The sequence below is a fragment of the Ursus arctos genome, unplaced genomic scaffold (assembly GCF_023065955.2).
Source record: "Ursus arctos isolate Adak ecotype North America unplaced genomic scaffold, UrsArc2.0 scaffold_24, whole genome shotgun sequence".
NCBI classification, from domain to species: domain Eukaryota; kingdom Metazoa; phylum Chordata; class Mammalia; order Carnivora; family Ursidae; genus Ursus; species Ursus arctos.
In genome coordinates, this window is record NW_026622919.1 from 30,802,500 (window position 1) to 30,828,850 (window position 26,351).

General features: G+C 47.4%; 1 long non-coding RNA gene across 1 annotated transcript; it reads right to left on the bottom strand.

The window, feature by feature from the left end:
- Positions 1–22,043, bottom strand: LOC130544728 (uncharacterized). Its single transcript, XR_008961256.1, has 5 exons — positions 19,916–22,043; positions 5,220–5,377; positions 1,389–1,525; positions 415–668; positions 1–202 (listed from the first exon to the last, which is right to left on the bottom strand). It is a non-coding gene; the product is annotated as an uncharacterized LOC130544728 (long non-coding RNA).
- Positions 22,044–26,351: the final 4,308 nt, after the last annotated feature.

Consider the following 26,351-nt stretch of genomic DNA (forward strand, 5'->3'; position numbering starts at 1 on the left):
AGTAGTGGATGACTCATGGGTCTCTTCTTTATGTCTATATATATATTTTTTTTTTTTCCTGGAACATGTTGGTTTTATTTTCACAATTGGGAACATGGATATCATCTTAGACCATAGGGGCTTCGAGAAGGTTCATCGAGAGCCAAGTGGATGAGATTCCGTGGCCGCAGGGAGTAGGAGACGGGAGTTAATCACTTCATTCCTGTAGAGTCAGGAGAGCAGAGCAGAGGGAAGGGAGAGATTTACACAGCACTCTGCCAGCTAGCAGGTCAGAGCATGCCCTGTGTATGCAGCTGGACCAGGTGCCACCTCCCCCTGGCCCATCCTCTGCAGCTAAGACCTCGTGGGCAGGACGGGGAGGTGGCTGGACGGGCGGGGGTTTCCATTTCCTCCAGGAGCTGGAGTCAAGCTCACCGGCAACACGTCCGTGGGTACCAGCGGAGAGGGAGGGAGGAGAGCGTCCAGGATGGACAGGAAGCCTGGGCGGGCGTGGGGCGAGTCCATTCACTTTCCCCAAGGGCCTCTGAGTCACAGAGATCCCCGCCCTCTGCCAGTTTTTGTCTGGCTCAGACCCTCTGCCCGGTTCCCGAACCTCCAGGCACTCTCCTTCCTAGTGTTGTGTTTCTCTCAGCAGTAACAATATCTATTTGGACTTCTCTTCCCTTATCCTAAAAAAAAGACAAGAAAATAATATCAAAGCTGGGTCCTCAATCCATGCAGTGTTTTAGGGGGGCTCCAAGAGACCAGGTCTTCTTGAAGGCAGCCAATGAGACACTCATGGGGAAGTCTTCAGGAAATAGCTACTGACTGCGTCCCCTCAGATCCAAGCCTCTCAAATCCTGGCTGCGCTCTGACTTACCTCCTTGACCTTGGGCAAGATATCTACACTCCCTGAACCCCATTTGCTTCATCTGTAGATCAGTGTAGGGGATAATCTTCCAATAATCGTCATTGTAAATATCAGAAATAATTTTTTTCATACGCTCCCCCACCCCCCACAATGATTGGCACATAGCACGTGCTCATAAAAGGTCATTCTTATTTATCAAATTACATTTCCTGGGCACCCTGAAGATGTGAGGGGCAGTGCCCTGGAAACAGGCACTAATCTGGAAAGGATAGTTAGTCCTTTTCCAAAGCAAAAAAGAATCATGAATCCTTTTAATAATATCCAGTGTCGTCAGCCTTCCAGAAGCAACTCAAATCCAGGCCTCCCCTCATCCCTCACCTCCCTCCTCCTCCCCCCGCCCCAACCTGAGCGCATGGGCCTGGAGCACCCCCTCTCTCCCCTGGCCGGGAGAGCAATTACTGTAGGAGCCGTTCATTTGGTAATTAGGCACGTAGGGACCTGTGACATCCCTTCTGCGGCGGCTGAAACTGTGACTTACATGGTCCCTCACCTCTTCAGCTAGACTGCAAGGCCCTGGAGGGCGAGGCTGCCTCCTCGAGGTCTTGCTCTAGTTCCCTCTCCAGCAGGCGATTGGTCCTTACTTGTCGCACGCTGGATGCTTGCGTTTCTTCAGCTCTAATGCACAGAAAGTACAGCTGTGCTTGGCTGATGCGGGGCAGAATATTTGCAGCTCCAAACACATCAGAACAGCTCGGAAGGGGCTACTCCCCAAAGGGAAACACGAAGAATCTGCAGCGGGGACAGGGTTTTCTATACCCCTCCAAGTGTGTCTCCTCTGATTCTGAGCAGAATGGGGCGGTGGAGACGGAAGGCCCAGGCTGCCATACCAAGGGCTCGATTTGCATCTGGGGCAATGCCAGGACACTGGTTGCTTCCTGCCACCCACAGCTGCTTCTGGGACTCCCAGGGAGCAGCTGCCCTGGGGAGGCTGGACTTAATCAGTAGGCGCGGGGGCAGAGGCCACACAGCCAAGCCAAATCTGGAATCACTTAGAAAAGGGGAGCATCCGGTTCCTCCTCCTCCTCCTCCCTCTCATCTTTGCTCCTGGGTCTGGGGCCATGGGTCCTGGAGGCGGCTAAGAAGTGCCTGCCCCCGGCGGGAGCAGCTGCGGCCCAGCCCCCCCTCTGCGGCCCGGGCGCCTCTGGGCAGGGCAGGAGCCGTCACAAGCAGCTGACAGCTGCGGTGGCGCCAGGGCTCAGGCGCCCACCACATGGCTTCCTTTTTGATTCTGGCCCTCCCCGGGGCTGGCTGCTCCGCCCCTGCCACCAGAGCAGCGAATGGCCAGTGGTGTCCTCAGAGAAGGGGTGTAGGACGATGGGGAAGGGTTAACTGCACCTGCTCCCTCTGCGCCCTTCTTCCTGTGACATTCACTTCAAAGTCACAGGACGGCGCTTCCTTTTTTGCTGCATCCCTGCAGATAAGGGACTATGTTTTCCCACCCGGGAATTCGTGTTTCGGCGGTTCTGCGGCTTGGGAGCTCAGAAAGGAACTTGGGAAGGAGAGCCCGTGCTGCTGAGTGCCAGCTCCGCGTCGCATACCTGCACCCCATTCCGGGCGCTGGGCTAGAAACCCATAACTGGGCTCCGGGGCAGACCGAAGGGCTTCAGCTGGCTGGTGCCCCCGCTCCGGGCCCACTAGTTTCACATCCACACCCCTCGCTCCCCTCCAGGACCTCCCATCTGTATCCCACCCCTAGCCAGGGACCTGTCACCAGGGCAGAGATTTTTCACAGATCGTCCAGGGAGAGGTTCTTTCCACCCCCGTGAACTAGCTTGGCCAACAGCACAGCAAGACGTTCTGATGGGGAAGGGGCCGAGGAGGCCGAACGCCCTGTTGGTGGGGCGGGGGGGGGGGCGGTGAGTTGGGGCGAAGGGCCCGTTTTCTCCTCCGCTTCTCCGCAGCCTGGAGCTGTTGCCTGTTCTAGCCGCCTCTCGTGACAGGAGAGCGCCCCCTGCTGCCCGAGCTCCGCCGGTGTCGCCCAGCCGGGCAGCAGGGAGCGCGGCAGCACCGCGAGGGCTGCGTCGGGGGAGCGGGTCGTGGGGAGCTGCGCCGCCGCCTGGCGGGCCCCGCTTGCGGCTCAGCCCGGCAGAAAGAGGCCACCACCTCTCTACACCGCCTCCTGCCGGCAGCCGCGGGGGCCTGCACCAGCCCCTCTAGCTGACTCGTCTCTAGGGCACTGTGGTTAAGAATATGGGATCTGGGGGCGCCTGGCTGGCTCTTGATCTCGGGCTTGTAAGTTCCAGCGGATGTAAAGATTACTTAAATATAAAATCTTGCTCCACGACGCCCTGGGCATACAGATGGTTTAACTTCTGAAGCTTCAGTTCCTTCATCACTGAACGGAGATCATCAATATTCTGTATATCAGAGATGCTTGAAGGAGATAATTCATGTTAAGCACACAGTTAGCTTTCAATAATATAACTGTTGTTATTGATTCAGCTGACACCTCCGAAGTCAGTGATGAGACAATCGCCGACAGGATCCTGCGGACCAGAGTCAGGGATTCGTTTTTTCAAAGCATTTTCATCATTAAATGGATCCAGTCTAGTTCCATGGGCATATTTAGAGGGGAAACAACTTTGCCTAAAGGGGAAATAAGTGCCAGAGACATTCACAGAAGCGTCCACCACAAACAATTACTAACCGCCTTGATCAATGCTCCAAGCTGTGCAATAAAGAAAAGGGGGGAAAGTTACGTTTGGGGAGAGTCTGACCTGCATTATCAATTTTGACCATTTTGCTGGATTTTATCTGTGAACCACAAACATGCTGAAACATCTCCCATATATATTTTTAAAAAGCCAAGTTGACTCTGCATCCCACTCCTGCTGGCCTCCCCCACCCCAAATTTCTTGAAATATGCTCAGCAACTCCCCTTCCTCTGCTTCTGTGAGCTCTGGAACCCACTCGCTCAGGTGTGCGTGCCCACCGCTCAGGCCAGTGTCCCGCCCTTGTCCTGGTCACCTGCGGCCTCTGCCCAGTGCTTCATCCTCAGGCCTCCACACTCTGCTCGTTAGCAGAGTGACTCAGGTGAAGGAGCAATCCCTGCCCCTTGCAACACCTTCTTCTTTCCACTCACTGCTGGTTGTCCTCCTTGGCCCAGGCTCTTCTTTTGGTAGAATTTCACCTTAAGACACTGATGATGCACGTTCATGTCTCAGTGTCCCCCTGCCCCCGAACTCTGGACCACACCCAGCAGCCTCTTCACCAACCCCACTTGGAGATCCTAGCGTCATCTAACTTGACAAGTCCATGTGGAGCTCCTGACTCCCTCTTCTCCCTCTTTCTCACCAAATAAATGGCGACTTCAGACTTCTAGCTGCTCCGGGCATCCTACTGCCTCTCTTTCTTTCGTACCTGACATCGGTCCACCAGCAAATCCGGTCAGCCTTCCCCTCACGGTGTAGCCGGAATCTGACCACTTCTTGAATTCCCCGCTACTACCTCCAGTCCAGGCCGTGATCATCTCCCGACTGGTCTCCCAGCTTCTACCCATGTTCCCCTGCAGGAATTTCCACATAGAAGCAGAGAGAGTCGGGGCACCTGGGTGGCTCGGTCGGTTAAGCATCTGCCTTCTGCTCAGGTCATGATCCTGGGATCCTGGGATCGAGCCCCACATCCGGCTCCCTGCTCAGCAGAGAGCTTGCTTCTCCCTCTCCCTCTGCTGCTCCCCTTGCTCGTGCTCTCTGTCTCTCTCTCTCTCTCTCTCTCAAATAAATAAATAAAAATCTTTTTTTAAAAAAGTCAAGTCATGTCACTCCTTTGCTGAAAACAAAGGTTTCCCTCCTCACTAAGAAGAGATTTCAACAGTCTACAGGGCCTTATGCAATCTTACCCAGAGCTTCTCCGCCGACTTCATGTCCTACCCGCACATTCACTTCGCTCAGGCCCCCTGGCCTCCTTGCTAATGCTGCAGGGTGCTGAACAGGATTCTGCCTCAGGGCCTTTACACATACTGTTCTCTCTTCCGGAAATGCTCTGACTCCCGGCCATCACAGAGCTCCTACCCTCACTTCATTCGGTCTCTGTTTATCTTAGCAGAGAGGTCTTTCCTGAACACTCTATATAAGAACCTTTCCTGACCGCTCTCTGTGTAAGTAATCTGAAGGTGGCTCACCAGTGGGGAAGTTAGTGCAACCATCCAGGCAAGACACGGGGAGCGAAATGTTGGGCGGTGGGGCTGGTGCAGAGCCATGGACTGGACAGCGGGGAGATTCAGTGAATAACAGGAGAGGGAGGAGAGGAGAAGTCCAGAGAGACTCCGGGTTTGGGGCCTGGATGACTGGACACCCAGGAAGATTCTCACCATGCCTTCCTCCTTTCTCTTCCATTCCTTCAGGCTCTCTTCATCCAATCGTCCCCAGTTTATTCACAGACGCAACCTATCGGCCCCATGGTCTCCACTCTTGTGCCGCAGCTTCCTCATCCATAAATCAGGGCAGACGTCATCATTTCCGCGGAAGTCTATAATGGGGAGTACACAGTTAATCTGTAGAAAGCATTTTGGACAGTGGCCAGGACATAAGAAGTCCTGGAGAAATGGTGGCCATGGTCATTATCGTCAATGGTCATCAATGCCATGGTCATTATCGTCACCACCAGCCTCGTTTACTTCTCAGGCTCCTACCCGGACCCACTGTGCTCCTCTCTAACTCACGGGCCTTCTTCTCTGGGCCCATGCACGCTCTCGTCTTTCCCGTCTTCATTTTTCTGCCATCTTCAAGACCCCCACATTTCTGCCGCGGAAGAACTTTTTGCCACGAGACTTTCACTCTCAAAGTAAGGTGGAATCACAGTTGAGGAGCCCTCCCGCACCCCACCGCGTTCCCCGCCTGCGTCCACAGCCACTGTCCCTCCCTGGTGGCCAGACCGGATGACACAATCAGGACAGAAACCCCATCCTCCCCCTTCCCTCCGCGGCCGCTGTGAACCACCTGACGGGCTCCGGCTGAAACCTGCTTGTTTCTTTTTCCGTTCTCTAAATGCTCACAGATGTCTGTCTGCTTTTCTCTATTACGTGCCTTCCAGGAGATGAGGGGAAGATCAGATACTTGTAAATATTTTCATCTCTCTTTTTTCTTTCTCTCTTAGTATCAAAAGAAGCAGGGGGTGAGTGAGAGGCTGTTTCCCTCCTTCCAGGGGGAGTTGAAGTTGGCAAACCTGCCACCAGCTTCGTTTCCTAGCCTAGGGGGAGAGGGATGGTGAGCAAGCCGACCCGGGACAAAGTGAGCTCTTCACCCCTCGCTCAGTGTTCATGGCTCCAGGTCCGCCAGACTCTGCGAAGCAGCAGAAGGAACCCAAATGTGGCCACAGACTGAAGCGGAGACCAAGCAGCGTCCCCCATGGGCGGCTGGTTTCTGAGTTGTTGTAGGACCTTTAGACAGGTCCCCGGGAGGAAAGACGGGAATGACCCCTGATGGCCTTAGACAAGACTGGGAGCAGAACCAGGGCGGACGGATGGCGAGCGTATACTGCAGCCCAAGACCGCTAACATCTTTCAGAAAGAGCCAGAAGGTCTGAAAGAGGAGGGGATATTGTTGTAGGTGTCAGAACCTTTAAAGTTTGTATCTGGGCAGGAAAATCAGTACTCTAGAAAGTGCGGGACAGTGTCACTCAAAATTTGAAGATCCAATCAGGACTCCCGTGGGAGTGTCAATTCACACAAAATCTTTAAAAAGCAAATTGGCTAAATGAGTCAAGAGCCAGAAAAACATCCATCATTTTTTGACTCAGAAATCTCATTTCTGGGGTTGGATCCTGAGGAAATTGCTCCAGATACAGAAAAAGATGTTTGCTGTGGTGTTATTTATAATAGCGAAAGCAAAACAGTCGAAATGGAAACAGCCCATCTGCCCATTTATAGGGGAAGAAAGAGAGCAACTCGGAGCATCTTCTAGGGAACCATCTGGCAGGGCGTCTCTCAAGAAGAGCGCGCCGTAACGCGGAGGCATTTTAGAGCAGAGCTGGAAAGGACAGTTACCTAGAAAGCTGTGCACACTAGACGGGCCACCAGCGGCACAAGATGATGCGGACTGTGGGTTAAGAACGACGGGCAGCATAAAATGGACAAAAACGTACTCATGCTTGTGTTTGGACGATGGGACCAAGGCTAGATTTTGTACCTATTTTGTATTTTCCAAGAATTTGTAAATGGGTTGCTTCACTTTTAAAATGGAAAATGATTATTGGCCTTCAAATTAGAAAACCCATCAAGAGTTTTTGCTTTAATATCTAAGTGAAAAGTTTTACGTGGAAATATCATTTCTTCAGTGTTTTTTTTTTTTTTTCATTGTAATTTAGTCTAGTGGTGTCAAAGTTCTGGTACTCCAAGCATATTAACAGCCTGTGCGCCCTCAAAATGCCCACGTGCTCTCAGCTTTCACCGCCAAACAAGGAGGATGTTGGGGGGGAGGGGCCCGCCAGAAGCAACTACAATATAATATACAGAGCTAAATGTAGACTGCTGTTTACACAGGAGGACCCAGAGGAAGTTAAGATAAAATTTTCCACTGGATGACCTCATTTGCCTAAAACACCCAGTAGTCCCGGTCAGATCTTACGGAAGTAGGGGCCTTCTGTGTTCTGGGCGAGCGGCCCACGGAAAGGTGATATGGGGGTGCAGCATTAATGGAGGAGGAGGCTCTGAGCAGGAGCACTCATTCCCTCCAGGCCCGCAGAAGCATCCAGGACCAGCGATCTGAGAACAGTGGCGGGGGCCTGGGCTGGGCCTCAATAGCATTGCTCAGAGGGGCCCTCCCAGAAGCCCCTGCAAAAAGGTGGAAAGGAAGAGCCCAGGATTAGTGAGCTCGAGGCAGCGAGGCTTGTTGCTAAAGGGCGCTTTTTTTGAAGCTGGTTTGAGTTAGCCTGTGAGCTTTGCCTCCTAATGATGGCTGCTCTGTGTAGGGAAATGGAAGGGACTGGGTGACAAATACATAAGGAGACAAACAAACAGAAAGGGAGGCTGCCCTCAGAAGCCACCCACCTTGTCAGAGACACCCCCGCTTGGGCAGCCTGTCCATGGCTTGGAGGGTCCTGGGTCTTTAAACCCTCTGACTTCCTCCCAACCCGAAGCCCTCCCATCCCGAACACCCATTTCACCTCTGTCCATGCACCTTTGGTTCAGCCAATCAAACAGCTGGATTTAAAAAAAAAATAAATAAACGTTTTGAGGGGTGCCTGGGTGGCGCAGTCGTTAAGCGTCTGCCTTTGGCTCAGGGTGTGATCCTGGCGTTCTGGGATCAAGCCCCACATCAGGCTCCTCTGCTGGGAGCCTGCTTCTTCCTCTCCCACTCCCCCTGCTTGTGTTCCCTCTCTCGCTGGCTGTCTCTCTGCCAAGTAAATAAATAAAATCTTAAAAAAATAAAAATTAAAAAAAAGTTAACATTTTGAAGGAAACATTTTGGAGTATAATAAACCCCATATATCCTTTTCTCAGATTCAAACATTATTAACTCACGGCCAATCTTGTTTCACCTGCACTCCCATCATTTCCTCCTTCCCCATCAATAACGTGAGGCAAATCCAAACATTACACAATTTCATCCATAAAGAGTTCAGCATATACATGTATATAAAATAATGTGTGTATATATATATAATATTGATATATATGTGTATATATGCATGTATAGATACATAGAGATCTAGAGATATAGATATATAAAATAAGGTCTTTTTAAAACCATTGTCACTATACCATGCTCAACCTGAAAAAGCTAATAATAATTCCTCAGCATTATCAAATACCCAGGCAATATCTAACTTTTCCTGATTATCTCATACTTTTTTTGTTGACTTGAATCAGGACCCAAATAAGGTTTCTTATCATTGTGACTCATTGTCATGTCTCAAGAGAAAGAGCTGAACTATGAAACTACAAAATCCAAATTTAGGGCAGGTGGCAGAGTGGCATTCTTAATAGGTGCCAATCATTAAACCCAAGCATTCATTCATTGATTCGTTCAACAGATACTTATCAAGGACCTCTGTGCACCAGGCCTGTGTGCTACGCTGGGGTATAATGGTGGCTGTGGTTATTCTTAGAGCCTGTATTATAGAGGGAGACCAGTGAGGAAAACAAACATTGATGGAATGATCACACAAGTGAATGTGGCATTTAAAAGGTTTGAAAAGTGCTATGAGGAAAGGTGCTTAGGCCCAAATAACATGGAGATTACATAACTCTACAAGACAAAATTAGGGTCAACATGTTGAAGTGTTGGGGAATCAAATTGGGGCACGATAGAGGAAAAAACTAGAAAATAACCAACCATAAAAAGAAGCAGGAATATATGACCCATAACCAAGAGAAACACCAAGCACCAGAAACAGATTCAGAAATGACACAAATGATAGAATTAGTAGACAGGGTGTTAAAATAGCTACCACTCCGTGTGTCCAAGAAAGTAAAGGAAAATGGGATTATAATAAGGGTAGACATGGAAAATATTTTATAAGACCCAAGTTGAACTTCTAGAGATGAAAAATAAATCTGAGTGGGCTTACTGCAGAAGAAAAAAATTAATGAATTTGAAGATATAACAATAAAAACAGTATCGGTGTTCTGTGATATAACATCAAAAATACATGTAACTAGAATTCAAGAAGAAGAGGAGAGAGAGAGAGGGACAAGAGTCTGAAGAAATATGGTTACGATTTTTCCAAATTTGGTGAAAATAATAAACCCACAGATACAAGAAGACGAATGAACCCCAGGAACGAGAAACATGAAGAAAACTACATCCATCCATATCATAATCACAGTACTTAAAACCAGCAATAAAGAAAAAAGTCTTAAAAGCATCCAGAGGGAAAGAAAGACACGTTCCATACAGAGGAATGATGATAAGAATGACAGCAGACTTTTCATCGTAAGTAATGCAAATGAGAAGATAGTGGAGTGACGTCTTTGTTAGGGAAAAAATTACCAGCCTAGATTTCTATACATAGAGAAAATATCTTTCAAAAATGAAAAAATAAGGACCTTTTCAGACATAGGAGAGCTGAGAGAAGTCATCATCGGCAAGCCACCAGGACAATGAAGACTTCAAGTAGTTTTTTCAGGCAGCATGAAAATTATATCAAAAGAAAATTTAGATTTACAGAAAGGAAGAGCCCCAGAAATGGCAAATACATGAGTAAATTTAAAGTCTTGTTTTATTATTATTTAAGTCTCCTTAAAAGGTAATTTATAGTTTAAAGGAACACTGATAAATGCACATTGTGGAGTTTCTAGTATAAGTAGAAGTGAAATGTATGACCGCAATAGTACCGAGACCAGGAGGGGAGAAATGGAAGGCTAGTGGTGTAAGGTTCTTTCACCATATGTTAAGTGGTATAATATTTCTTGAAGGTAAACTGTGGTAAGTTAAATGTCTACAGTTTACAAGCAAGCACTAAAACAACAAGGAAGTTTAGCTAATAAGGAAATAAAGGTGATAAAACGAAATCATAGAAAGAATATCTCATACAAAAGCAAAAGGGGGGAAGGAACACAGAATAGAGGCATAAATAGAAAACAAATCGCAAGGGGCGCCTGGGAGGCACAGCAGTTAAGCGTCTGCCTTCGGCTCAGGGCGTGATCCTGGCGTTATGGGATCGAGCCCCACATCAGGCTCCTCCGCTATGAGCCTGCTTCTTCCTCTCCCACTCCCCCTGCTTGTGTTCCCTCTCTCGCTGGCTGTCTCTATCTCTGTCGAATAAATAAATAAAATCTTTAAAAAAAAAAAAAGAAAACAAATCGCAAAATGGTACCTTTAAATCTAACCTCTTCAACAGTCACCTCGATTAAAAGGCAGAGATTGTCAGATTGGATAAGAAAGCAAGGCACAACTGTATGCTCTCCGCAGCGAATGCACTTGAAATATAAAGAACAATTTAGATTAAAAGTAAAAGCATGGGAAAAGAGATATCATACTAACACTGAACAAAAGAATGCAGGAGTTCCTATAAAATGTCAGACAAGTTTTAGAGCAGAAATATTACCAGGGGTAAGGGGCATTTCATAATAATAAAGGAGCAAATTCGTTATCGTGAATATTGGTACAGCTAACAACAGAACTTCAAAATACATAAAGCATATTGCCATTATGCACAGGCAACATAATTGGGTACACAGAACCCCCAAAAAGATGTAGAGAAGAACTATTAGTACAAATAAGTAATTTACCAAAGTCACTGGATACATAGTCAATATCTGATCTCTTCCATTTTAGCCATTCTGGAGGGTATATGGTAGTATCACGCTGTGGTTTTAATATATATTTCCAGGATGACATTTTTTTAAAGATTTGTTCATTTATTTGAGAGAGAGAGAGTGCGCATGTGAGCGGGGCAGGGAGGGGCAGAGAGAGAGGGAGACAAGCTGAACAGGGAGCCTGATGCAGGGCTCAGTCCCATGACCCTGAGATCACGACCTGAGTTGAAATCAAGTCGCTTAACCGTCTGAGCCACCCAGGCACCTCTGCAGGATGACATTTTAATACACTTATTGACTATTGAGAAATTTTCTCTTGTAATGTACAAGTGTTTCGCCTATTTTTCTATTGGGTTGTCTGTCTTTTTCCTGTTCTTTCTGTACTCTGTATCCGACTCCTTTGACAGCTTACACATGACAAATATTTTCTCCCACTCTCTGCGGCTTGCCTGTTCACTCTCGTGCCAGTTGTAAATTCACTACCTTTGTGATTGCTTTGCTCTGCTTTGTGATTCGGGAACTGGACTCTGAAGATGATGTTTCTCCTTTGCCAGCTGGCTTGATGGTATGTTTTGTCAGCAGAAGATCCTGGAGGCTCATTGCAAGGCTGGAAGAGGAAGAGTTACTTATTTTCTTCTGTTGTTATATTTTTGCATGGAACACCCAAGTGGAGCCATGTACAAAGGCCCTGGCTTGTTTACCACGGGGTACTTTCCAGCCGTTCCCTTCGTTCCTGCAGTAGCAGACAATGCCCCCTCCTCAGAGATCTGAATCTTAGCCTTGCGGGGCTCTCCTTCTAAGTTTTTTTTCTTTTTTTAATTTACTTATTTATTTGAGAGAGAGAGAGTGCACACATGAGTGGGGGACAGAGGGAGAGGGAGAGAAGCAGACTCCCCACTGAGCAAGGAGCCTGTTGCGGGGCTTGAATTCACAACTCAGAGCTCAAGACCTGAGCTGAGATCAAGAGTCAGACCCTTAACGGACTGAGCCCCCCAGGCACCCCAAACATAAAATCTTAAAAAGAACAAAACTGGGGCACCTGGGTGGCTCAGTCGGTTAAGCATCTGACTCTTGACTTCTGCTCAGGTCATGATGTCAGGGTCATGGGATCGAGCCCTGGGTCGGGCTTTGCACTCTGCAGGGAGTCTGTTTCTCTCCTTCTCCTTCTCCCTCTGCCCCTTCACCCCCTACTCATGCTCTCTCTCTCTCAAATAAATAAATAAATCTTTAAAAATAAAAAAAAAATTATTCTTAAGTAATCTCTCCATCCAATGTGGGGCTTGAACTCACAACCCTGAGATCAAGAGTCACACACGCCACCCACTGAGCCAGCCCGGCGCCCTGAGGGGTTCAGGCTCCTTGCTTGTTCCCTTTTTCCTCAGCCCTGAGGTCATAGGTGCTTCCTGCGGTTATGACCTTCATTGTCTCTTAGCACTCTCCTTTACCTTTTTAAGCATTAGATCACTTTTTTCCTTTTCTTTATATTCTATTTCTTTATATTAAATATCCCTGCTCATATTATCGGCATCATTTTGGTCTCCGGATTGGCTTCTGACTTACACTCTCTTGATAGTGGCATTTGGTGAACAGAAGTTCTTGATCTTAACATATGCTTTGACAGCTTCGTTGAGACTCAATTGGTCCTATACGTGGTGGTCTGGTTCTGGGCTTTTTATTTGTTCCGTTGATCTATACAGTTCTCTTTACACCAAACCACAGCGTCTTGATTACGGCAGCTGTATCATAAGGTCTTGAAATCACATAGCGTAAGTTTTCCAACTTTGCTCTTTTTCCTTGCTGCTTTGGCTCACTAGGTCCTTTGAATTTTCATTTAAATTTTAGAAACAGCCTGCCAATTTCTATAAAAATGTCTTCTGGTATTTTCATTGGAATTGTGCTGAATCTCTAGGTCAATCGGGGTCGAACTGACATCTTTTCCTTTTTTTTAAGCAGGCTCCACACCCAATGGGGGGCTTGAACTCACAGCCCTGAGATCAAGAGCCCCGTGCTCCACTGACAGCCAGCCAGGTGCACCGGTCTGATATTTTAATGCTGTTGAATCTTCTGATCCATGAACATTGTGTTATCTGCTCAGGCTGCCATAACGAAATACCATCTACTGGAGGCTTAAACAACAGAAATTTCTTTCTCACAGTTCTGGAGGCTGGAAAGCCCAAGATCAAGGTGCCAGCAAGGCAAGTTTCATTCTTTTTTTAATTTTTTAAAAGATTTTGTTTATTTATTTGAGAGAGACGGAGAGAGAAAGATAGCACGAGCAGGGGGGAAGGGCAGAGGGAGAGGGAGAAGCAGACTCCCCACCACCACCCTGAGCAAGGAGCCTGATTCGGGGATTGATCCCAGGACCCTGGGACCATGACCTGAGCCGAAGGCAAATGCTTAACCAACCGAGCCACCCAGGTGCCCCAGCATTGCCATGTTAGAACATCTTTCAAAAGGTTTTCCATGAACATTATAATGTCCTTTTATAACCAAATAATCACGAACATTTTACGTCATTATTTTATTACTATTTGACATTATTTTTAGTGGTCATGGACTATTCCATTGTACAAATAACCACAATAAAATTAACTTCACATTACATTTACCTTTTTATCTTTTTAGTTTTAATCTTACAGCCATCCGTTCATTGGAATCTCCTTCTCAACTTTATGCCCCTTTGTTCTATTACTTTTCCTCTCAGTTTAGGGTAATGCGCGGATTTACGTGGATGAGCTCTCCATCGGCCTCTAAGATGTGGACGCGAACGTTTTGCAGCACGGGCCCCAGGTGGAGTCCTGCGGTCTGCTCCTGGAGCTGTTCTTCCAAATAATAGCCATTCGTTCCCTGCTCTTCCGAAACGTTTGTTCAACCAACTCTGCACCCACCTGAGTGTCCTCTCGTTTTCCTCCTCCAACACCGCTCTAAATATGTCGTGGGAAGCGGATTCATTTCACTGATTTCTTGCTGAGGTAGAGCCCTTAGAGAGCCGTTTGTATACAATACTTGGCATCTTCAATGTGACTCCATGGAAACCCCTCCTGGATCCTCTGGGATCTCGTTCCCCAGCTCTGCATGCCCGCTGCCCACGCTGTGCACTGAGCTACTAACAGCTTACATTGCCAACTTTCAGAGGATTGACCTCGGGCACCAGAGCTGCGTCGCTCTGGGAATTTCACACTTTCCCCTCGGCAGCCGATAGCCAATGACTGACTGGTTTGAGACCATAAACACCTGGCAACTTGGATTCAGGTAGTAAGATTCTGGAGTGTAATTTCCCATGGGATGCGGCTGAGGCTGGGACCCGAAATCTCACCTTTGCTTGGTTTCTTCCTTTCCCTACCCTGCCATTCCCCCGTAGATTTCTTCTGACAGCAGTTCCTTTATAAATCATTGCCACCTGAATCCTTGGCCCAGGTTCTTCTTTTGGCAGAACCTCACCTTAAGACATCATGCGAATATCACCTTAGGCATCACTCAGACCAGGCTTCTCCCCATCTGTCACCCACACTACGACCCCCCACCTTTCACACCCAAAGATCCTGGTGTGCCAAACTTCAAAACAACTTGACACCTGAACATCTATGCTCGCACTAAAAAAAATAATTGGTGTTTTTATCACCTTACAAAAGAATTCACAACAGGGTTCTAAATATAGGGAACTCTACTTGCCCGCTCACAATAAAATTACACAATTTTACCCCAAAAATTGACCCAAAGCAACTTTTCCAGAAATAATGTATCCTATATAAAGCAGTGCCCTGTATAGCAGCCCCAAAATGGGGACTTTGAAATCCCTCTGTGAAAGTGGCTTTCTCCTGGGGCCCCCTGGTAAGTTTCTGACTCTTTCGCTCGGCCCCCTCCTTCGTGCCCTGAAGGAAGTTGCCATGGTGACCGTGGGACGGTGACCTCTGGAGTAGCTCCGGCTCAGAAGAAAGGGCTTCCGCCAGCAGCGTGGCTAAGAAGCAGGGAGCTGACAGGCACATGGCATTGTCCTTGGTCAACCATGCACATAGTCAACTAGTTTAGCCTTGGAGACGTGAGGAAAGTACCCAAACAACTTCGCAAGCCGGGGAGCGGACTCGGGGCTCACCCTGCTCCTGCAGAGTGAGAGCGTGAACAATACACCTCGCCCCCAGCCCGAGCCAGACCTACGCCTGCACGCGCAGAAGGGCCATCCTCTGGGAGGCGGGTGGGGGCTGAATGGCTCTAATTAATTTATTATTGAAGTTCACCGATATAAAAAGAGGGTCACTACAAATGTAAATGATGCTGTTTTTATCCCAGGATCTAACGCCACTTAACCAAGGAAATGAAAGCTCTCTCACATTTGTTTAATTAGCTCATTTGAATAGAAGAGAGGCCGGGGAAGGGACAAAAAAAGGCCTGAACTCAGGAACTTGCCCACGAATCATTCCTCACCCCCTTAACAGGGAAGCCCCGCTGAACGCCTTCCTCTACTTGTTTTTACATGGTACTAACATTTGCAATTATAAAAAGAGTTTGCCCTCGCTGTCACAAGGCAAACTATACGGAATTTCAGTTACTGTCTCCCCTCCAATTCCAGTCAGTTGAGGTCATCAGTGTAAACATCCTGGAGCATATAGCCTTCCACGGCTTTCTTTGCGACCATTTCAACATACCTAACCATTCCCCATCACGGCCTCCCCCTCTGCCTCACCTGCTTTAACGTTGCTCTGCTACTCAACATTATATCATGGGATCATGCAGATTTCTCCACGTCAACATATATGGATCTAATTAACTCTTTAATACCTCCATAATCTTCTATAAGTGCCATAATTTACTCAACATTCCCCTATTGATGGACATTTCTGATTATATCCAGCTTTTGCTACTATAAATAGGGTCCATCTTTTGTGTGTATATCTAGGTATCTTATTGTATATATACAATATTGTATGTCTCATTACCTACGTTGTATATATCTTATTTACATGTATATTGATGTTATTATTTCTATACGATACTGTCTCAAAATTGGAATCAGATGATGCGTTCATTTTTACTTCCAAAAGTCACCTTGAGATTACTTTTTCAAAAAGGCTAAGCAATTCACATAGTCTCTGTTTACCCACGCACTTTACAGCGCTGGATGTTATCCGTGTTTAATTTTTGCCAATCTGATGAGTGAAACCGGTACTAATTGTTTTTTCCTTTTGTATTTCCCTGACTACAAATAGAGTTGAGTGTCCTTTCTTATACTTGGGCATTTGTATTCTTTCATCTGTAAAATGCTTGTTCATATCCTTTGTCCGTTGTTTTTTGGGTTTTTTTTTTTAAGTTTTGTCTTTTCCTTATCAAGTTATACATTCACAATATTATGTGCTGTCTGTCACAGGTATTAGCATTGTTAGTTTTGGGGCTTAGTAGAACTCGATCGTTTTTGTCCCTTCCCTGTCAGTTTCACTTGTGAATGTCAGCTTTCACCATTTTTCCCAAGTTAATGGACGAAGGAGCCAGGCTGGGGAAAAGTGTGTCATGACTCTAGAACAGAACAGAGAGGAGGTTCAAGTGATCAGAGCCATGAGTTTGTGCTAGGAGGCTGGGAAAACCAAGTTGGATAAAATTTAGCATCTATAATACTCTCATATCTGGCGGAGAGAGGTGAGTAGCTTTTCCAGCATTCAATCTCTTTGTTCTGCTTTATTTTTTTTTAAGATTTTATTTTATTTATTTGAGAGAGAGAGAGAGAGCACAATCAGGGGGAGCGGCAGAGGGAGAGGGAGAAGCAGGCTCCTTGCTGAGCAGGGAGTCACATGAGGGGCTCGATCCCAGTATCCTGGGATCATAACCTGAGCTGAAGGCAGACACTTAACCGACTGAGCCACCAGGCGCCCCTGCTTTGGGTTTTTTTTTTTTTTTTTTCAAGATTTTATTTTTCAGTCAACTCTGCACCCAACATGGGGCTCGAACTTAGTACCCGGAGATCAAGAGTCACATGCTCTACCAGCTGAGCCAGCCAGGCACTCCTCTTTGTTCTGCTTTAAATGCTCCTCCTCGTCCTCTCGGAATAGAATCCTTCTTCCATACCCCTTTATCTAGCTCACTCCTACTCATTTCTCAAAACTCAGCTCAAACATCACCTCCTCTGAAAAGCCTTCCTGATCCACCCACAAGCTGACCTAGATGCCCCTCCCATGTATAGTTCTAGTCTAGCTCTTGTCACATCGGATCATAACCCACAGGTCAGCTTGTCAGTCCCCCCCACCACTCTAGACCGATGGCCTTTAGAGCAAGACTCCCTTTGGAGCACCTGTCCATTCCCAGGGGCCAGCACCTTAGTGAGTGCTCTGTTTGTTCAAAGAATAGCTTGTACAGATTTAGCAAACTTTTCTTTAGCACCACTGTGCCAGGGGCTATGGGGGTAAGGGAAGAATCATAACACATGATCCCTGACATCAGAGTGGTTAAAATCTAGCTGAGACACAATAACACACTAAAATGGAGATAGTAGCAATCATACTTCAGTAGAATATTATGTAACTGAGAATAGAAATGCGATAGAAGCCCTGGATGAGGGGGCACAGGGGAAGAGTCATGGAGGATGTGGGATTTGCTCTGGATTGTGATGGGTGGGGGGGATTTGGGTAGGGAGTAAGAAGAAACCAGGGCAGCCAGGTAGGGGCAGCAATGGGTAAAGGTATGGGACTGGGAAAGACCACATGGTGATTATGTAACAGCAGGGAGGCTCAAGTGACCAGAGCAGAGTTTGTTTGAGGAGGAGGACAGCATCTAGCTTCCAGCAAGGAGTTTCTGGATTACTAGGAAGGTGCATGTTGTCTCCCCAGATCTTGGTTGATTATGGCACTCCGCCACATCCTCTAAAGATGTGTTCACATGTCTCTATCACTAAATTGTAAGCTCCTGGTCTGGAGTGTGGTTTGCAGAATAATGTACTCCCCCCCACACACACACATATACACACAAAAAGATGTCCATATCCTAATCCCCAGAACCTGTGAATATTCTGCTTTATGTGGCAAAAGGGAATTAAGGTTGCTAGTCAGCTGACCGAAAACCAGATTATCCTGGATTACCTGGGTGGGTCCAATATAATCACATGGGTCCTTAAAAATGGCACAAAGAGGCAGAAGAAGGGAGGCAGAGGGAGCTGTGGCTCCTGGAGAAGGTCCAAGGGATGCAATGTGAGGATTCAGCTCACTGTTGTTGGCCTTGAGGGTGGAGGAAGGAGCCACCAAGCCGGTGCACAGGCAGGCTCTAAATGCTGGAAAAAGGCAAGGAAATAGATTCTCCCTGGAGCCTCCAGAGAGGAAAAGAGCCGTGCAGGCACCTTGATGGTAGCCCGGGGAGACCCGTTTCAGACTTCCGACGTACAGGATCACAAGATAATAAACACGTGCTGTTGAAGCCACGAAGCTGGAAGTGATTTGTTACAGTGGCAGGAAACTAACATAGGAGGGACCATGTCTCAGCTGAATTTACATACACATCTAACCTGGCTCCATCTGCTTCGGTGCTCAATAAATGCTCCCTTAATGCAATTGCATGAAGAATTCCTGACTCAACATCGCTCCCAGAAAACATAAGCAAACTCTACCAACATCCATGGGCTTACAGCCACGTGCTCTCGGTCAGTTTGCTCTCAGCGCAGATTTTGCTGTTATAAAAACAACACGAGAGCAAACACCCTTCTTCTGCTTTTGAAACGGTTTGCTTATCCTAAGCTGATTTCCTGGGTCAAAGATGATGGATGATGTTCATGGCTCTTGACCCATTTAGCCAACTTACTTTTTGCAGAGGGTTCGAGCAAACTCATGCCCTTACTTGTAACCAAGCACCACCCTCTCGCACAACTGGGCCCAGCAGGGCCCAGGCACAGCCTCCCCCCTGCACATGAAAGTTTTTCCTGCTCTGATACCAACTGTGTAAGTTTTGGCCCCTGAGACTCTAAGGGGCCCTCCCCACACTGAGCAGAGATCCTGGACATTTGGCTGTGTTGGCCTTCCTGGTGGCAAGAGCAGCTTCTCCACAGCCGTGAGGAACATTCCTTAGGGATAATGCTGGTCCAGGAGGGAGCAACCTGACACATCCCTAGTTTATTTTTAGTCAGCAATTACGAGAGAATTTTTTTAAAAAAAGAGTTGCAAGAACTGATCTGCCTATGTTCCGGAAGCTGGTAATTTTCCAGTGTCCCCGAAGAGGTAGCCTGGGAATCGAGGAGTGACTGGCCCAGAGGGAAAAGCTGGTTGATTTAAAGGTCTGATTCTTTTTTCCCCTTTGGAGTATCGTGGGTGGGGTGTTTTTGTGTTTGTTTTTAATGAATCTTTTGTTTACTATGCTAATAAGCGCGTCATGGAAGCATTTTTTGCACCTGCTTTGAGCCCACAGGACACAGAGCTGCAAGCTTCCTCTTCCTGCAGAAATGACTGTCTTCCCACGTGAGGGGAAAAATCACACGAATAAAACTTTGCTTGCCTCGACTTCGTCACTCACAGAAGTCTTACTGCACTTGGGCGTGGAGGAGGCTGTTCAAGCATGGGGAGGCAACTGGGTAGGGATGGGGCCAACAGGACCTTCCCAAGCTGGGAACTGGAGGCTCCTGGGAAAGTGGACAGTGTCCATCTCAGGCTCTCGGAGTGGTCAGGCAGCCTGGTGGCTCTTTCCTCCCTTTTCTCTTTGGCCTCTGTTCCTTCCCCCCACCCAGTCTCTACCTCTGATGTGTCCGTGTGAAATAAGGCCAATGAAGCCCAGCTCTTAGGAGGCCGGAGGAATGTCCGACTGTCCCCAGGCCCATCCTGGGGCTCTGTCAGGCCCAAAGGTACCTTGGTTTTGCCTACAGATGCTTAATCTGAAAAATGGAAAAAGCCTTTGGACTCCAGAGATCTTCACTGTAGTCCTGCTCCTTCTCAGGCCTTCCGTCACGACTGAGGCTCCGGTGCCCAGGGCCTCAGGTTCCCTCTCTGTGAAACGGCCGAACGATCTTGCTTCCCAGGGAGCGAGCGCACGGTGTGCCTTGGGAGAAAAGAGCAGCAAATATTTATAAATCCATCACTGAGGTGGCAGCTGAAAGAGCTGACGGAGCAAAGCCCAGCCTCACTCAGGTCCCGGGCCTCCACGGGGCCTGTGTCTTCCCGCCGCCTCCCACCCTCACCCTGACAGAGCAGGGCTGACCTCCAGCCCCGCGGCGGGGCCCCAGGCAAATTCCCAGCCCATGAATTTCCTTTGGCACTTGGAGGCTCCCCCGGGAGGATTCATGAGACCACAGCAGGAAATGAGGAACATATTTTTAAATCAGAAGGGGAAGCAATGTCTTTGTGTCAGATAAGTGGCCTGGATCCAGGGCTGAGAGACTGCGGCGCATTTCTCTTCACAGACAGCAGGTGCCCCTCTAGATGTGGTTATGGCAACAAAATAAATGATGGATAATTGCTTTTGTGACAACTTGCCAATTAAATTAGACTCAGCAGAATAACATAATGACAATTTGTTATGCTCCGGTGGGCACTAACATACCAATCATAATTAAATGCTATGACTGAAATAGAATGCCGCTCGACGCAGGAATATATAACCCCAATTCCCTCTCCGTGAAACATTATAGGTTGAGGCTTGATTTTAATTTCGGAAAGATAATGGCATTAGTGCATATCCAAGTGGGCTTGTGGAGAGGCCTGTGGCGAGGGAGATGGGCCTGACAGGGAAGACTAGGTCTGTGAGGAAATGCCCCCGGGGGCTGAACTCCAAGGTCCTGGGGAAGAGCCGAGGAGCCCCTGGGTGTGAAGACAGTGCTTCTCCGGCTGCGGATGTGCCTGGTCCTGTCACCCCGGCTGGGGAAGGAGAGGAAGAGGCCTTTGCCAACAGCTTCTGGGGTAACAGGGCTTGTGCTGTGGTAACTCCAACCTCCACACTGGAATGTTCCGGGAGCAGGCACATCCTTGATGAGAAGCCCGAGCTCACGCTTCGTGACAAAGGTACATTGAAGGCCTACTATGTGTCAGGCAGGTATTCAGTACTCTTCCTGCATCAGGCATTTTCTCCTCACAACCCTTAACTCAAGTGAGGAACCAGCCTTGGAGATGAGGGACATACTCAAAGTCACAGTCAACTCAAACTCAGATCGTGGGCCTCCGAAGCCGCTTCCCCTGTTTCCAGGATGTTCTAACTGGCTAGATGGGGGCAGTTATGTCAATAAATGTGAGGGAAGAAAACACCAGAGAGAAACATAGAAGCAGGCCCGGTGGAGGAGAAATGTGTGCCCAGGTCACGCCACCCTGCCTCCGACGACCCCACCCTCCCCGCTCATAGTGGACTGGGCCAGGAGGGAACAGCGGACCCAGGGCGGGCCCATCAGCGTCTCCCTCTGGGGACTCGGCAATGCAGCTACGGCAGTTCCATAAAACGGTAATAAACAGACACATCTGTCTCCGTCTGTTTGAGCTGCTATAACAGAACACCATGGACTGGGCCGCTTATAAACAACAGACATTTATTTCCCACAGTTCTGAGGTCTGGGAAGTCCAAGATCAAGGTGCCCGTAGATTTAGTGTCTGGTGAGAACCACCTTCCTGTTCATAACAGCTGTGTTCTCACTGTGGGTCTCTTTTATGAGGGCCCTAATCCCATTCACGAGGGCTCCACCCTCATGACCTAATCAGCTCCCAGAGGCCCCACTTCCCAATGTCATCGCACTGGGGATTGGGGATTACGATTTCAGTAGACGAATTGGGGAGGGGGGACACAAACTTTCCGTCCATGGCAACGCTGATTTTAAAAGAGCTTCTCCGGGGGGGTGCCTGAGTAGCTCAGTCGGTTAAGCATCCGACTCTTGATCTCAGGATCATGAGTTCAAGCTCTGTGTGGAGCCTATTTCGAAGAAATAGAAGAGCTTCTCTGTTTTGTAATATACACATTATACACGAGGCACAAAAAGGGCTACAACTCAGCTATCAAAAATTTGACCAAAACCGGATATTCTGATAATAATCAGTATTAATTATGTACTCAAGTTCTAATAGGTTTATTGATGCATTAATCCCAAGCCATTCCATAAAAGATTTGAGGTGGCTTTTAAAAAAAATCAAGTAAAGGGGCGCCTGGCTGGCTCTGTCGGTAGAACGTGCTTGATCGCGGGGTCATGGGTTTAAGCCCCGCATTGGTCTAGAGCTTACTTAAAAAAAAAAAAAAAATCAAGTAACAATTATTTGTTTGCTCTTTTTAAATTTAGAAGGAGGTTCTGTAGAGATAAAAGGGATAGTTGAGGTTTCTTTCTCTTAAAAATTTTACTGAGCTTCTTAAAAAAATAAATAATGCAAAAACAAATCATATAATACCAAAATGTTTGTCATGAAAATCCACGCTCATCAGTCCCGTTCCCCCGCACTGACCACTGACATCAACTTCGTGTTTATTCTCTGAGCCTCGTTTTCCTGCCTGCACCGTCCTTTGAATGTGGAAGTGACCTGAGTCTCTGCGGATGCAGTGATAGGCTCTTTGGGATCTGCTTCAAATAACCCACAGCGGTAAGAAGCAAGTGAATGGGAGGGAAAGAACAACAACCACGAGTTGAAATTGTTGCAGTGAGGCGATGGGACTATGGAGGGTCATTGCACTACTACTCCTCACTTCTCTACGATAAGAACTTAAATTGCCAAATGCTGCTTTTTAACTGCTTAGAAAATAGACTCGGGCCTTATAGAATATATTCAATTTGCTTTTTTCTTTAACCAATGGCTTCTTGTGGGACCTTGTTCCAAAACCGTACAACACCGGCCAGCCCTGTTCTAATGGCTCCCTGTTGTGTGGCGATCCCATAATTTACCAAACCTCTCTTCCCCGGACGGATTGTTCTCACTCTCGTGCCGTAACAAAGGATGCCAAGTGAACCCACTTGGGCAGACGTCTCTTCTCTCTCGAAGGCAGCTTTCTGGATGATCAATTCCGAGAAGTATAGTTTCTGGGTCAAAGGGCAGATATGTTTGAAGTCTAGCTGAGATTGCCAAAGTATTCTTCAGAAACGTTATTGCAAATTTTGGTTCCAACTATGAATCCCTTTTTCTCTGTATCCTTCCAAACACTGAGTTCTAGCGATCTGGTTAACCTTGGCCGATTGCAACAGGGAGAATATGTCTCATTTTGTGTTGACGTGTGTTGTTCGAACTGTTGCTGAGGTCGCTCAGCTTCTCATGCTTTCTCTGCCACACGTACTTCCTCCTCAGCACATCGCCTGTTCCTCACCCTTGCTCATTGGCCTACGGTATTTCTCTTTCTTATTGATTTGTAGCAGCTCTTTGCATATTATCGATGTTAACCTTTTGTCTAGTATATGCATTTAAAACATTCCGTTCTGTTCTTTAATTGTTTGTGGTATTTTTCATCATACAGAAGTTGTTGTTGTTGATTTGTTCGTGTAGTCACAACTGTCACTCTTTCCCTGCTGTCTTCTGGGTTTTATGTCATGCTCAAAAAGACACTATATTTTCTTCTAGTACTTTCATAGTTTTACTTTTTATTTTTAGATCTTCAGTTCACTTGGGATTTATCTGGGGTATGGTATCAGACAGAGAATTAAATTTAAAATTCCCCTGAAATTCACAACCCATTCCCAACACTATTTAACAACCCATCCTGTTCTCACTGATGTGAAATGCTGTCTCTGTTGTATATGTAACGTCCATACATACCAATGTTTTCTAGACTCTCTGTTGTACTCCCCTGGTCTAACTGCCTATTCCTATACCTGCATCATGCTGCTTTAATTATTGTTGCTTCGCAATACCTTTGATAGTGAGAAGGTAATGCGACATTCTGATATTTCAAAATTGTATTAGCCATTTTCATGCATTTATCCTTGCAGGTGAACTTCATTATCAAGTTGTGAAGTTAAAAATAAAAACTTCCATGGGATCTGATTAGAATTGCCTTGACTATATATATTAAGTTGGGAAGGATGGTCCAAGACTCTTTGTGTGAAAGGGAAAAACAAAAACTATGCATGGATTTCTCATATACCCAGGATGCCACAGCCAGAATCCAACAGGCTCAGGATCAATTCTGGAATGATCCTACCCCACACACCATGTCACCCTTTGCTCAGCCTGCTCTATAATCAACCCCTGCTTTTTCTTCCTGTTGGGCTCCAGCTCTGATTCTTACTTGCATGTGAGTTATATGTTTCTCTGGCCTTTCAACCACCTCCTATTCTCCTAGCACAGCATGGCTGGTCTTCTCTCTTGATCGTTCTAGAATATGCCCCCTCATGTGGGGGAGTGGAGCCACCCACTGAAGCGAGCCAGTAGGCTCGGGATTGGACAATGTCCTCAACGCCATGGTAACAAAAGGAAACTTAAGAATCTTCCAGTTCAAGATCCCTCCTCTGACTTTATTTCCATAACACAAAGATCATAGGGAAATGACCAGGGGCTTAGACAAGCGAAGTTATAAAATAACTGGCTGGTTGGGAAAGGTGCTTTGAATTTTTTTTTTTTTTTTTTGGCAGTAGTAACAAGTAACACCTTTCCCTAGTGTCCACCTTTCCATTCCCTGAAAAGAAGTGGAAAGGAAATATTCTAGGACTATGTTGTCCAAGATTCCACCAGTTTCAGAAAGAGGCTGCCTTCATGGTAACTGGGAAGTTTATCCTGGTCAACCTGAAATATCTACCATTTCTGATATTAGATTCCCATGAATGTCAGACAGGGCCACGATGAGGGTAGGCAACTGAGGATGCGTGACCCCTTAAATTTGGGCCTTACTCTGGCTCCAGCCCTGGAGTTTGATCCCTTGCGTGGATACTGTGGTCTGCTGCCCAGACCCCCTCTGCACCCATTCTAGCTGCTGAGACTATCAGCTGATGATGCCTCACAGTTACATCCCTCACTGGGGATCCCTCTGGCCCCAGGGAACCGCCTTGCCTAAGATTACTCCCCTTCCAGGGGGCAGCCTACAGCCAAGGACTGACTCAGGTGGGGATGCAAATGTTCGGCCTCCTTTTCTCCTGTGGGAGAGTTTTGAAGCGGTGTCCCAGCTCCAGCATGCCAGGGCCTCTGCTCCTACCACCAGTCGAGAAGCACAATGCCTGGTAGGCCGCATCAAGTTCTGGGGGTACCAAGGCCCACCCTTTGGACATCACCATAGAAATGGAGCAAACTGTGCAAAGCAAGTGAATCTGAGCTCAGGGGACAGTCTGCTATGGGTTCTGTCTGCTGAGATCCCGTCTTTGGGGCCACCCACACATCCCCCATCCACCCATCCCCCACCCATTCCCATTCCCTCCCTGGGAATTGCTTTACCCTCTCCCAGGGGTGGCCCTCGCAACGACGGGCTGATGCGGGAGATGCTACAGCCCAGCCCCACTGCCTGGCGGCAATTTTGAACAGCCATCCTACTTGCGGAGTCCCTGTAGGATTGGCTGAGGTCTCCATGGCAACCACAACAGGGGACATCCTCCCCCTCTGCCTGGTCCCGCCTGCCTTGCCCCCTCACAGGTGTATCTCCAGAGAACGCCCCTCATGAAGGTTTCACGTGCGGCTCTCCAGCTCAGAGTCTGCTTCCAGGGAGCCCACCCTAAGACATCCCCAAACTCAAGCTGAGATATTAGGACATTCCAATGATGCCGACTTGGCTCCTTGACACAAGGAACCCCTACAGGTGTACGGCGACCTACTGATCAATAGTTAAGCCTTAGATCAACCCTCAGGTTGGTTGTTTCCAACCTGTGCCCTCACTGGGGTTCAAGGAGATTACCCAAAGAAAGGAGAATGCAGCCCAAACCACACTTCATTGGTGAATTCCACTCATGCGCCCTTTTCCCTCACTTTAAATCATATGACTCGAGAAAAATTTAAATAATAATAGTAAAACCTTCAGCAAGACAAGGACAAACCCAGGGACATCCGCAGAGGGAGCACAGCCAAGCTTGTCCTTCTGAAAGGAAGGGAGGCGAGATTAGCATTTATGATGTCCGCAGGGGGTTCAGTGTTATACAGGAATATTTTTAGTAAATGGCAGAGAAAAACGTAGAAAACAGGCTGATTGATTGACAGACAACCCAATTTTTAATCTGGACATCTTTAATAAATTCTGCAATGCAGGATTATCAATCTTGTCTTACCTGGATTTCTACCTTCACAAGGAGATGCCCTTGAGTTTAGAGGCCAGAATCTGTGGCTTCTTTATCAAAAGGTTTACTGTCAATGGCCAAGCCTGAGCAGCCCTGAGCTGCCCGCCACCACCCCGGAGCCAAATCTCATCACCTTTTCA